This window comes from Festucalex cinctus, chromosome 2 (genome assembly GCF_051991245.1).
Source record: "Festucalex cinctus isolate MCC-2025b chromosome 2, RoL_Fcin_1.0, whole genome shotgun sequence".
NCBI lineage: Eukaryota > Metazoa > Chordata > Actinopteri > Syngnathiformes > Syngnathidae > Festucalex > Festucalex cinctus.
In genome coordinates, this window is record NC_135412.1 from 12,887,828 (window position 1) to 12,902,175 (window position 14,348).

The 14,348-nt window shown below is 37.6% G+C and overlaps 1 long non-coding RNA gene across 2 annotated transcripts in view; it reads right to left on the reverse strand.

Annotated features, from left to right (window-relative positions):
- Positions 1-3,916: 3,916 nt before the first annotated feature.
- LOC144013753 (uncharacterized) overlaps positions 3,917-14,348 on the reverse strand; it is a 51,065-nt gene continuing 40,633 nt past the window's right edge. Inside the window, exon 5 of one of the 2 annotated variants that reach the window (XR_013282316.1) lies at positions 3,917-4,630. This is a non-coding gene — a long non-coding RNA (uncharacterized LOC144013753). Of the gene's footprint in view, positions 4,631-10,995; positions 11,599-14,348 lie in introns of those variants that run through there. The other variant, XR_013282317.1, reaches the window with a different exon arrangement.

Sequence of the window (14,348 nt, forward strand, 5' to 3'; positions counted from 1 at the left end):
AGGATTCTGTCTTTAATTAGACGCCATGCTTCGAAGTGCACAAGTATTTGACAACATTGACTCCTCTCGCGTCCCAGTGTTAAGAAAGGCACAAAAAATGCGCGTGTTTATTTGCAACGACTCGTCGATGAATATTTGGCTCGTGGCTTTATTTTGGAGGATTTTTTTTTTTAGGCTCGTGTGCAGAAAATATTCATAAAGTGGGCTCTTTTTTTGTACTGACTGGCTCACATGACTCACATAACCGCCTGACAGGCAAAGAGCGTCTTTAGTTGATCAACATTTTTTGCTGTGCTGAGTTGTCATGAGAAATGTGGCCGTGGTGTGCGCGTGCACGCCACTAAGGAAGCGGAGCCCCTCTTGTCCTTTTGAGTAGAGGGACTAAAGCTCCTTTGTCTTAAGGAAAAACACAAGCACGAAGGGCGCATAGGCGGCAGCTGCACGGAAGTCCAAGGTCAAGGTAAAAAACGCAGACAAACAGGGTCATAATCAGAGTCTAGACAGACAAGAATGAACTTCACACTATGCAAACTCGTTATTTGGAGGCGCTTATACTCGCAAACATTTGCTGGTGTATGAAGGCAACTACTCATCATCCCGAGTTGATCCACAATTGGAAGTGCACTGCTGCATTATATAAGGAAGTGGGTCCACCCAAACTAAGCCCTTTGCTAAACTCGGACCAGCTAGTGGCTTATTTTTAGTTGGACGCCTCTCGAGTTTGAAAATTGCATCATATTGGTTTCTATATTGTGTTTGGAAATGACTATATTCAAGGAGAGAGAAAATCGCTTCGGTTTATTTATATTAGCGCATCAAAAATTAACACTGTTCCATACAAACTTGACTATACTTCCTCTACACTCATCAAAATTAACATCTTTTCTTTGAAGGCAATTATAAAAATAAATATATAATTTTTAAAAGGGGACATACAAAATGGCTCGAGGTAATTAGCAACGATTAATGGCATATTATATTTGCAAAAAATCTTACATTATGCTGACAGCAATAGTAAATAATATTCCACCACAGCACTTTAATAGACACTTAAAAAAAAACACTTTTATGACGCTGATAATTTGTCATTGACGTCGCACAAAAAATAAATAAATAAATAAATAAATACATAAATAAAACATTTTAAGACGGACATAACTTCTTTTATCATTTGAATAGAAGTTTACCCAAAGTTGAGCTGTTTTGAAATGGTTGCGATCTAAAACTACATCACCATTTCGATTTTTTTTTTATTTTGATTTTTTGAGAAAAAAAAATGTATTATTATGTCTGTGTGCAGAATAAATATTGAACATGCACAGAAACCGGCAAATAAAAAGATTCTGCTTACATAACATTTGTCATGCATTTTTTTTCTTTTATTCTTTCCCGTATGACTCAGTCTGCAACAAGTTTGCTATCTTACATCAGTTTGCGTGAGACGAGATTAGCGTGTATGAACAACAAATGTCAATAGACAAATGTTAAAATCTAAGAAAATTACACATTTCACACACACAAGCAAGTTTATCGCTTATTTTTATCCTGAATATTTTTTTTTTGAGAGAGCGAACTTGCCCCCCATGATGTATATCGTCATTCAAATTTCCTTTTCATTCAGGACTAGTCACCATCAAGTGGTAACTATGACTATTTTGACAAGCAGCCACGGTGTGTTGTTGTAAATATCTTAACAAGCAGACTTCATGTCCTTCCAGACAGACTGTGTCTGAAGTGAAGGTCTGCTATACAGCCTGGGGGGAGGGGAGAGCATCCATGTCCATAATGGCTGCCTACCTGCGGCTTCCGCTCACAGGAAGTATGGCGGCATGCAGGCAGGGGCACATGACTGCGATTATGTTATTAGGCCCAGCAATAGATTCCACACAACTCCTGAAATATAGGACCTTTGCTGTTTGAGTGTAAACTGAAAGTTGCATGTGCAACATATCATGTTCACGCTTTAGATTAAGAATAAAACATATACAGGCATGAATCTCAGATTTGGAGTGGCGCAATACGTTCCAAGAGGGTGCGGCATCAGGTACAGCCCCCCCCCCTTCCCCACACACACACACACACACACCTCCTTTCCTTGCAGTCAGCACAACACTCAACTTCACTTCAATAATAATGCAGCAAATATGTACATGCAGACACACAAACATATACGAAATGATTTGAGTCTGGTCTATTTGTAATGAATGAATGAACACAATGCGAGTGACTATAGAATTGATTTTACTGGAAGGAAAGGCGAGTGTGCAACCGGTAAGTCGTGTCAGTATGTGAGTCACCATTGCAGGAGGTTTGTGTGCGTCTCTGCAGGTTCCATTTAGCTTTTTTTCTGACCAGGCTGGATGCAACCTTGGCGGCTACAAAAAAAAAAGTAAGTTACCCGTCACTTCATTGGACACAACATTAGGCACACCTGCAAAAAATAAAAAATAAATAACCGAGCAAACACACGAGCAGTGTAGAGGAAAATACCAAGTCTATTTTTATTTACTTTTTAAATCAGCATCATATTTGTTGCATCACAGATTCCTTAAAACGTGTTTTTAATACTTGGATTGTGTCTCACATGGCGACATGGAAGTCATATATGTCCCAATAATTTGACTATAACAATAGTGTTTTTTGTCCAAATTAATTAGTTATTTATTTGTTTTTGTTTTTTTTAATAGCATATTTCTTTCCCTCACCTCAATGGCATTACATTGTGCAGGTGTACCTAATATTGTGGCGCATATAGATTGCCTGTGTGTGTGTGTCCTGTCTTTAAAGCACAACTGGGAGTTTAAAGTAGTTATAAGATACTCTCTGTCGTGGCCAAAAAAAAACAAAAAAACGCAGCGTCTATATTTTGGGTATTTTCCACTTTTTTTTCATTGCATTCAGTATCACAAACGTTCCAGTACGGGTACGGAGAAGAATCCATGGCACGTACAGAAATGCAAACGTAGGTTGAAAATGGAGAAAAGGAAAAAAAAAAATGTTGGGACGACATGCGCAAATGGGAATATGTGCAAATTTGTTTTTCTTTTTTTAAAATCCCTGATTAAGATTGGAAAATTCCAACCATATTCCTCATCACGTTGCACAAGAACCACACCAGCAACTATTACACAAAGTCCACGAGTTAGCGCGCGCATCCAAGTCACAGGAAGTTTAGCTGACACTCAAGGGCATGCAACCAAATATGAAGAAGAATCCAGTATAGGAGAGACTCAATTGTCCACTTTAGGCCTCAAAGGCGCCTGTTGCGCGTGCGTGCACATGGGCAGGAGGGTGGCACATGCTAATTAACGAAAAATATTCCAACACTTGGAAAAAAAAGCTTACTTTCCATTAACAGATGCGCCACACGTGTGCAAGTGTTTCTGCATCCTTAAAAATAAAACTGCAGGATGTTTGTTTACCGTCGACGTCCTCGCACTGTGTCATTATCGTGGGAACGTGACGCGAGAAAATGAGTAAGAGTGCAACCGACTATTTGGCTTGCAATTGAACACGTTTAAACTTCACCCTGAGTTGCAAAATACTGCGAGGTGCACCGCTTTAGCATCCTGCCGGGCTGGCTCGATTCCCTCACTTTAAGATAAGAAAGGTGCCCGTAAACGTGTCAAACATTTTTGCTTTAGTTATAATAACATTTTGCTTTAGTTTTGATAACACGAACTGTGTTGTAATTATAAATAATGCGTGTGCAGTGGCTGAACTAATGCAGTAAAATATTAAACTGATTAATGTCAAAATTACAGTACATCATTTCCAATTATTGAATGTAAACGTGCTCAAAAAGGATATACACACCCCTTGCCATAGCACAGGCACTTGAGGAAACGAAATGTGCCCAAATACGTCAAAAACAGTTTCAAAATCATCTTTTGGAAACGATCGGTGATCATCTTTAAAGTGTAGTTTCCTCGTTAGGATAATATGATTAAATTAATACGGGGAAATAATTCGAAATCATGAAAGGCACATGCATGCTCACGTATATGTCGCCTATATGATAATTTCCACCAAAGTCCATACTATTAGGAACACCTGACACAAAAAGAACAATATTAAAATGTCTCATCAATATTCCGTTTAAATTAAGACTACAAGAGCGACATATCGTTTATTATTGTGACTAAAGATGGCCCATTTGGTGCAGCTAAAAATGTTCATGAGGTGAAAAGGAAATATTTTGTCCTTAAAGACAAATCTATATTGAATCGTATGACGTTCTCATATGCTCAATGTTGTGTCGCGTGAGTTCATTTTGCGTCGCATTCGAGGAGTGAGGAAAAATTGGCATCTCCCCCCCCCTCATGCTATATATTGACATATATTATGGATCACATGCGGTCACATTTGCTAAACCATGTGCTGATCACACACCATCATTCACACTAATAATTGTATATACGTTATTAAGTGTTCATTCCATTCCAACAAGATGCAGTTCTCGTTTAACCGCCTCATATTCATCATCTATCTTGTGAGTCCTTTCGGGTTGTTGTGCATCCGCATGACCAACATGGCCGCCGCAGTGAGGTGCAGCAGACTAAATAAATCCTGCAGGGCGACGCGTCTCGTCGGAAGTCCAAGTTCAAGTTAAGAGAGGCGGTGGTGGCTCCTTAGACAAAAGACACACACGTTCATCGTCAATCATCTCAGCTTGCACTCTCCTAAAGAGGCAAACACTACAACCGCTTGCATCATTATCACATCACAGAATGATGTATCAGATAAGAATGCGATTTTGATGTCATAGTTTGATAGACTCACTATTGTACCCAAACTTGGCAAGCTAACCTTCTGCAGACATTTTCTTAACTCGCTCTGATCTTTCTGATTGTGATGTGCGGGAGTGGTTTTGCAAAGCAAGCAAACATTAATAAATAAAATCCAGTATGCATGTCTGTGTGTTATTCAGCCACATTTTTTGTGTGTCAATGAACGCAGCAGGAAAGGCACAGTAATCACATAAGACACTATTAAAACCGATGGGTCAAAAATAATCCAGTTTTGGTCAAATGGACCGACGTGCTATTTGGGTCAATTTGACCCAAAACAACTTAAAATTGGGTCAAATCGACCCAAATCCGATTGGACCCAATTTTGACCAAAATTTTGGTATTTTTTTTAACCCACTGCTTTAAAAGATATATGTTTTCTCAAAGCTGATAAGAAAAAGGAAGTTTTAAAAAGAAAGTAACTAACTCGCAGGCCACTTCATTAGGTACACATGCATCCTAACGTCAATAGAAGAGCCGTATCAAAAGGTGGGCCCTCACATAATGGCAAAAACAGAATATAGTATTCCTGTTCATATCCCGCCTTTGCGTCGGAGAAGTCACAACGGACAGAACTATTTATTTTGTAGGGGGAATTAATTAATTTGCTGTGTGCGCAATGCATCATACTCATGTGTTTCTCACATTTTGCCGCATTCGTGCATTAGAGTAAACCAAAATATTCGAAACTCTTTCGTATGATGCGGTGTGCAATCCACAATAATAACGAGCGTGAAATAAAAAGTGCCATAGTGCACCTAATATTTTGACTGCTGTGTATATTCTGTTTCTCCTGAACAGAACACCTTAAGATCATATTTATATACATTAGAACAAGAGCAAGCTAGTAAATGTGCGCGCGCATGCATGCAAAAAGCAAACCGCGGAACCAAATACGTTCATTATTCTCTTCATGCAGACTTTTGGAAAGAACAATTTCCGGACATGTGAATAAGGCCAAAATCCATGTAAATTTTAATACATCCCGAAAGGAAACATGCAGAATCGAAACAGTCCCCGTATAAAAATGAGCGCACAGGCGCATCTCTATTATTAACGTTCCTCTTGGACTGTTAGGCTTTTTTTTAAACCACAATCCGGGGCCATTTAAGACGACATACTGTAATCACAGAGTTTTCATGCAGTATTCTAATCATCGCTAATATGCCTTTGAGATGAGACATTTAGCAGCATGAGGGACGATGAGTATAACAGCAAAGATTTGAGAGACGGAAAAGAAGCAAAAAAAAGGAGAAGGAATTAAGGCCTGCCTGCCTCAGCGAACAGAACCAGAAGCCTTTGGACCAGCTGCTCGGCCCGGGTCTTCTTTTGCCTTTTCTACTGATATTCTGCAAAGGTAAAGCGATCTCATATGTGGCTTCACACATTCTTTTCTAGTTATAAGGCGCAAAAATAATCAAGCAAAAGGACTGATTTACTTTCGTATAATTAGGTACAGTATAATTCAGCCGCGATATTTAAATTTGGGGCTGACTAGGGACAGATGCTCATTTATTTTTTGTTTAATTGACACTGGAGGACAAGGTATAAATTAGTTGTGAATGTCACCTCCCAGAAGCGCATGCGTCACAACTCACACGCACGGAGCAAAATGCAAAAACACTCATTGTCTTTGTCATGCTTCTTTCCTGCGGGAAACATCTTGACATCGTTGGCCGCGCGTTTCCATTGGAAACATTTACATTTAATTGCTATAAGAGTAGAAAGGCAGTCGGGTGAATGTAATTCAACGGAGAAATCTGGAAAAATCCACTTTGAAGTACTGTATTTACACCATCACCCCACGTCAAACTATGTGCACTTTAAAGTGCCTTTTTTTTCTTTCAGGCTGGCAAAGCAATTGAAGGTAAAAGCATTCATTTGCGCAAAAACTCACATGTGGGACAAATCTAAACTTAAAGTGCATCCCGACCACACAGTCGGCCATATATAGTGGAAATGTTAAACGAGGACGCATGCGAGCTAAGCGTCAAAATCTTTCTTTTTTCTTTTTCCCCACATGCACCGGACATGTCCTTTTTGCGCGCTCGACAGACAGACAGACAGACAGAAGGGACGCTCCAAATCAATGCAGACAAAACAATTAGTGCAGCCTCATTAGTGTCGGTGCACTGCGCACATGAGCAATATGGCCAAGATGAAGTTCAAGTTCAAAGTCACTTTCCGCGGACATGCACAGTTGGGTGCGGGGCAGCCTTCCGCTCACACACAACATCACCGCTTCAAAAGAAGCAAACAAGTCCGACCGACAGCAAATGATCAGCTGTTATATCAATGAACCATGCTTTCATTGCGGCAAGAGTGATAAGAGTCAATGTCTGATTTATATCGATTTAATTTAGTTTAAAATTGCTGCCGGAAACGCCAATCACTTAATTGGATCTAAAATAAAGTCCAAAACAGTGTTTTCAAACAACTAGTAAAATAAATGAAAGTAAAGGTGCTTTGAATGATTACTTTTAAAAGCAGGTGCATTGTTGAAACTAGCGAATGTCAACAGATGATGATTTCACAGCTTGGATACAATAAATACACACATAAATATAAAGTCGTTTAATAGTTGAATGGTAATTATAATTCAAAGTTTGCCATCGTCTATTATAAAGTAACATCTGTGCGGTGTTTCCGCTCCAGTAGAGCAGGTATGTCAGTGCAAACCTTTGTACACGTAATGCGGCGCTTTGGTGAAACGCACTCAGGGATGAAAAGAGAACATTTCGGGAACGTTCGTTACCGACAAACAAACATAAAACGAAAACGAAAAAAACCCCGAAAACATTTGGCTTTTTGACTATATTAAGCTCCAAAGTTCTCATTCGTTTTCTGTTGAATTATTTTTACATTTAAAAAGTCACAACCGTCTGTAAAATGCGCAACACATTGACATTATATAATTATAGAACGAATTTTACTTACTTAATGCTGAAAAATGACATACTTGTTTCAAGTGTTATTTGGGGGGGGGGGGACACGAAAGTTTGAAAAACGAAAAATAAAAATAAAATCCATCACAGTAACACAAACATATTCAAGGCAAAACTGATATTAATAGCAAACAAATCACAACCACCAATTCCATTCCGCCCGAACATTCTTCATAACCGCAATGTCCAAACAAAAGGTGTTTAATGGCTGGCGTGAGTGCATCAGCATGTAGTATAAAATCAGAGCAGCATGCCATCTGAATTCAGCCTCTATTAAAAAGGGATTTATACTTTTCATTGAGCTAAAGACGTGTGAGCATGCATTACGCATTGTAAAGGGACAGTTTAGAAGGGAACTCAAGACAGGAATTCACAGTCAATCCTGCGGCTCCTCTAAATGCCTGTGGGATGCATCGCTCATCTTGTGTAAACTCTTCTCAGTCTGTCCGGACTCTTGTGAAGCACTGGAAATATCCACAATATGAATATTTGTTGACAGCCAATTAATGGACAGGAAGCACGCAGACACAGCTGGGAAAGTCCGTCCTTGACTAATTCCATCTTCACCCATGGCTGAAAAAAAATGCATTGTGAACGTGCTAAAAAGATGGGGAAATGCTTCAGGTGGAACTGTGGAAACTCAGCAGCGGAACATGTAATATTCATGCCTAACAATGTATATTAAAAGTTTTATTGCTGAATAATAATATTCAAATGAGAATTCAAATAATTTGCATTAACCCCTTAAATGATTAACTCATTCAGGACATTTTCTCAAAAAAGTACACAACAATTGTTTTATGGGATTCTTCTTATGAAACAGAGGTGTTATGTTGCACTCCACTATTGCACACTTTACAAAAGGTGAAAGTTCTATATAGCACCCATGATCCTAGATAATACAATGGAGTTCTTCAGACAATGTGTGTATTAGGGGTGTTCCAAAAAATATCGTCTGCGATATTACTGATGCATTTTTTTAGGTGATAAAAATTTGACATATCGAGAAATTGACGTGATGATGTAATGTGTAACATTATACGTCTTCGTGTCAACTTGGACATACACGCTCGGTTCGCCGCTGCACAAAAAACAATGTAGGAGCATGTGCGAGAGCTACAGCCAGTTCTGTCGCGTCTTCAACAAAGTGGGAGTGTGCTTCGTCGGGTGGAGGCTGTTTTGCTACAAGAGGTCAGATATTATGCTAAAAAAAAAACAACAACCAAAAAACAATCGTTTGAAAATCGTGCAGGAAAACTGTTGCTGTAAACATATAAGCAGCGTGGTATCTATTTTACCATGACCGGTAATTCGCCATCTAATTCACGTGAGTTTGTGATGCTAATCGACCGCTAAGCTAATATGCTCTCGACGAGAAGGCGTGCACGTTTCTATCGCGCAAGCGCCCTAAAAGTGCACATTTGTGTTATTCATACCCGCTAGTAATGTCTACAAGTAAACGCGGTATTTGCTCGCTCCTCTGATTAACTAGTCAGAGACATTCACGGCAAAATAACGCTTGAGGAGGATTGCCGCCGGTTGCGGCAAAAATAACCACTGCCTAAACAATCGCAGAGGGAAAACATTTTTTTTTAACAATACACTTGCCTGCGATGTACGAAGCATGATGCCACAAACTGGCTGCTACCATATCATTGGCGATCCCCCCTCTAACAACACGAGGCTCAACCACACAGGAGATAATAATGGACTTTTTTGACTCATGCAATTTGCCACTGACTTCTGAAGGTATGTGTTTTCATTGTATTTGCTAAGTAAATGTACTTTAAGCAGTTATATTATAATTCGCAGGGTAAACACTATCTGGCCTGTTTTTATTTCCATTTTATTCCATTACAGTTGGTATATTTGCACTTTGTTTACATTTCAATTCTGGAAATGGAAATGGTGGCTTAAATATTGTTGCTGCAATAAAAGTGTTATTATTCTGAAGTGTCAATTACAAATCTATTGTTCCGTAATTATTACCAATATCGTCAAAAATATCGTCACCGCAAATTCCTTTGAAATATCATGATATAATTTTTAGGCCATATATCACCCACGACTAGTGTGTATTGAGATACAAATTTTAATAAAACACAAAAACCATTTATACTTGCCCTCGTACACACATCATACACACACTGGCTATTAAAAACAACAACAACAACAACAACAAAAAAAAAAAAAAAAAAAAGGAAGAGCAAGGAGCCTTTTGAAAGCAAACCTCTAACAGATTTTCTCAATAGTGGCTTAAAACAAATGCAGTCCATGTTTTTCATTTTGTTAAATCTATGACCACATATTCATCATTATACAAAAAGCCAATAATGCTTCCAACATCTTTACTGTGCACTGTGACTCATTTTTGGGCTTTGAGGAGCAACACAGCTCCAATCTAAGACAGCAGAGTCCCTTGTGCAAACATGTTTGGGGCGTGTGATTAATATTTCCGCCTGTGTGTACCTGCAAGCGTATAACAAATTACCCTTTGTTGTCTTTGACTAAACTACAAATCACACTCTTTATTTTTACTTGGAGGGAGTAAGTACACATCACAAAGTGAGAGCTACTTCTTGGGTACTTTGTGAAACTGGAGGAATAGGAAATTGCCACTAATTTCATACAATTTTAAGGGGAAAATGCTATATTGCGATACAAGTCTATAAAATTGCCTTTTTTTGGGAAATTGTATGTATCAAAGTTAGGGATAGACCGATTATCGGCTGGGCCGATTATCGGTGCCGATATTTGACTTGTTGACAAATATCGGCATCGGCCTTTTTACAAATCTGAAGGCCAATAAAGTTATGCCATTAAATAATTTAAAAAAATAAATGTATAAATTATGTTGAAAGTTTGGAAAACTTTATTTACAGTAGAAAACTTTAGAAAACTTATTTATCATTTATTTATTTATTCACTGCAAACACTGGGATGTCCCAACACTTTTTAATTTATTAAAAATAATACTTTAAAAAAAAATTAGAAATTATGTTGACATTTTGGAAAACTTTATTTACAGTAGAAAACTTTAGAAAAAATATTTATTTATTTATTGATTTATTCACTGCAAACACTGGGAGGTCCCAACACTTTTTAATGTATATAAAATAATAATAATAATAATAATAAAATGAATACATTTAGAAATTGTTGAAATTTTGGAAAACTTTATTTACAGTAGAAAACTATTTATTTGCTTGCTTAGTTTTGAATTTAGCTTAACACATGCTGATGACCCTGGAAGTTGCCTACATTTCTACAATTTCTGTTAAAATGTTTAATTAAACAAAACTGTCTATTGTTTATATGTTTAAAATTAAAAGAAAAGTTTATTCTTATTATTTTTTTCACACTATTATTTTCTCTTTTACTGCAAATGATATCGGCTTGAAATATCGGTTATCGGCCTCCTTGACGACTAATAATAGGTATCGGCATCGGCCCTGAAAAAAACGTATCGGTCCATCACTAACAAAGTACTAGTAGTATTGGTACTTAGTATTGGCATCTGTGACTACTCAAGAGTTCAGTACTCGTACTGATATTGGTCTGACAAAAAGTGGGATCGAACATCCGTAATAAGTATTCATCTGTGTAAAGACAATGATCAAGTTAATGATTTTTCACACTAGTTAACAGTAATTAAACAAGGCAGGAAACAAATATCAATATGCAACACTAATACTCTAAATTTCCTCTAAGTTTTTACATTTTCAAACAATTGCTTCTACAACATTTAAAGGAAATCACAATGTCCCATCCCATCACGTGATTTGTCGTTGGAAAAGTCCTGTGGGCTATCATGTGGTCCTTGTGGGATGCCTCGTGCCCACGGACACCAATGTTGGTAACGCCTGAAAGGATGGAAGGTTGCTCTGACAAAACCATTTTTCATTTTTTCTTTTGATGTAATTTGCCCAACAGTGAATTACAAGTGCTGCTTTTAATCTTACAGTATACAAGTTGTTTACAAATTATTGTATGTAGCTGAAATTCTATTCCCTTTGAAAATCACCCCAATATTTTCAATACAAAGCCTGCCCAAAACATTTAATTTCTAAGTTGCTGCCAACCATGTGTTTAATTGTATTTGCACATCACATTTATATAAAGTAGTGTTTACTTTCAGCATTCTAAAGCGTCACCCAACTCTTAATTTTTATTGATTCTATATACGGTTTGTTTTTTGTGTATCCCCAAGTTGTAAAAACAAGCTATTTTATTGTTCATCGCCAAATTTCATTGGCCGTGTTCTCCAAATGATGTAAACGAAGCTGAACTAAGTTTCATCCAATATTTGCCGTGTTTAGCCCACAGCAAATCATTTATTAGCATGAAGCTATAGGCATAAATTGATGTAAAACATTTTTTTTTCACCTTCATGGACCTTGAGCAAAGATGGGAGCAGTTTTGCTGTAAGCTACCATCATACAAAAGCTAGCCAATAAAAAGGAAAGACTCCAGAGCGTTCATACACAATGAAAAGTATCAAGACAAGTCATTCAAAAGTCACATCAAGTGTACATCATACGAGATAGAAACCCGCAAGGTGAACGAGCTGAATAGCACCGTGGCGTCATTGTGATGAGTCTTCACACTTTGCAGCAGCAGGAAGTGACCATGCTGATCGACCATTATGAAGGCAGACAGCGAGGAATGAGCCCTGAGGTCCCCGCACGCCTGCAACCGAGCTGGCGTGTGTACATTCTGCACGAGGCAACTAGAGAAAAAGGATGATTTTGTAGCAGTAGTTGGCACGCTGCTGTTACGTGCTGCTTCCTTCCATCCCTGCTGTGCTGGCACCTATTTGAAATGTTTTGTTTGCTTTAAGTACCACTGGAGCCGGACTTGCATCTATTGCAGCGTCTTAATGCAAACGTGTCCTGCTTTCACGGTGAAGGAGTCGTCATCGGCATGAGCAGGGTAAAAAAAAAACAAAGAACTCGAGGAAAAATATGAAGATTGTAATTAATTGGAGACCAGCGCCCAGGTCAAACAAAAGTTTAGTCAGAAGTATACGGAAGAAGATTAGGGCCAGTGAAGAGAGAAAAAAAAAAAAGTTTGGCAGGATTCTCACTTTATTCTCAGTATTCTCACTTTAAAGTGAGAATTCTGACTTTAAAGTGAAAATTCAGATTTTAAAGTGAGAATTCTGACTTTATTCTCAGAATTCTAATTTTAAAGTGAGAATAATAGTAGCACTAATAAAGTCAGAATTCTCACTTTAAAGTCAGAATTCTCACTTTAAAGTCAGAATTCTCTAAACACTATTGAAACTGCACAATGGCAGTTTGACAAAATTTCAGGCAAATTTAAGTGTCATTTTCATATACTGTAACTTGATTAATAACAGTAAAAAACAATAAAGTTAAAAGTGCAATTTTATTATGCTGCTTTGGTTTCATATGGATAAATACCTCACATGCTGCTATTTTCAAAAACTTATTGATGAAATAAATGGCTAACTATAAAGTCAGTTCTGAGAATAAAGTCAGAATTCTCACTTTATTCTTTATTATTAATGCTACTATTGCACTTTAAAATTAGAATTCTGAGAATCAAGTCAAAATTCTCACTTTAAAATTACAATTCTGAGAATAAAGTCAGAATTCTCACTTTAAAATCAGAATTTTCACTTTAAAGTCAGAGCTGACTTTAAAGTCATAATTCAGACTTTATTCTTTATTATTATTGCTACTATTATTCTTACTTTAAAATCAGAATTCTGACAATCAAGTTAGAATTAAGTGAGAAATCTGAGAATAAAGTCAGAATTTTCACTTTAAATCAGAATTCTGAGAACAAAGTGAGAATCCTGCCAAACTTTTTTTTTTCTCTCTCTCTTCACTGGCCTCTTCCGTAGAAGTCAAGCATTTCCAGCAAAAAGTAAAGTTTTCATGGCACCCATGGGCAAACTTGGACAACTCTTCAAACATTTGAATTTTTCAAAGAACATTAATTTCTATGATGCACTTTGAGAAATCCAGTGGACCCAAGCATATTAGTCATGGTTCAGAATTTGCAAATTCACCAATTCGCAGATTGGTTTGGAACCTTTACCCCATTTTTATAGAAAACCTATCGCCTAATGAGAGGGGGGGGAATTACAATCACCTAATGGGTGACCCCTGCTATTCGTGGAATTTCACTAATTAATAGCAGTAGAGTGGGTGCACGCAGCCTTTTTCAATTAAATGTGTTTTTGAACAAAAGCTGACAATAAAGCTTAACACTATTGAAACGGCACCATGGCAGTTTGACAAAAAGACGGCTACGCTACCACCTGAGCTATGCCCCCTGCATGGTTTGCTTATATCCAAGAGGAGACTAAAAACATTGTTTTTGGTCCTGGAGTTACGAAGTTTCCAGCTGACGAGCCATATACTAACACACTGTGTGGCTCAGGAAGTAGATTGGCTGAAGTTGTGGGTTTGTTCCTCAATCCTTCAGTGACTTAAAAAAAAATATTTTACTGTCTGCCAAATGTACATTTTACTTTATTTAGAGTGGGACCAAAAGGACCCAGTTTAGAATAAAATTGACTACAGAATTGGTGACTAATTGTGTAAAATTAATGTATAAACTAGAAGTTCAGAAATATGAA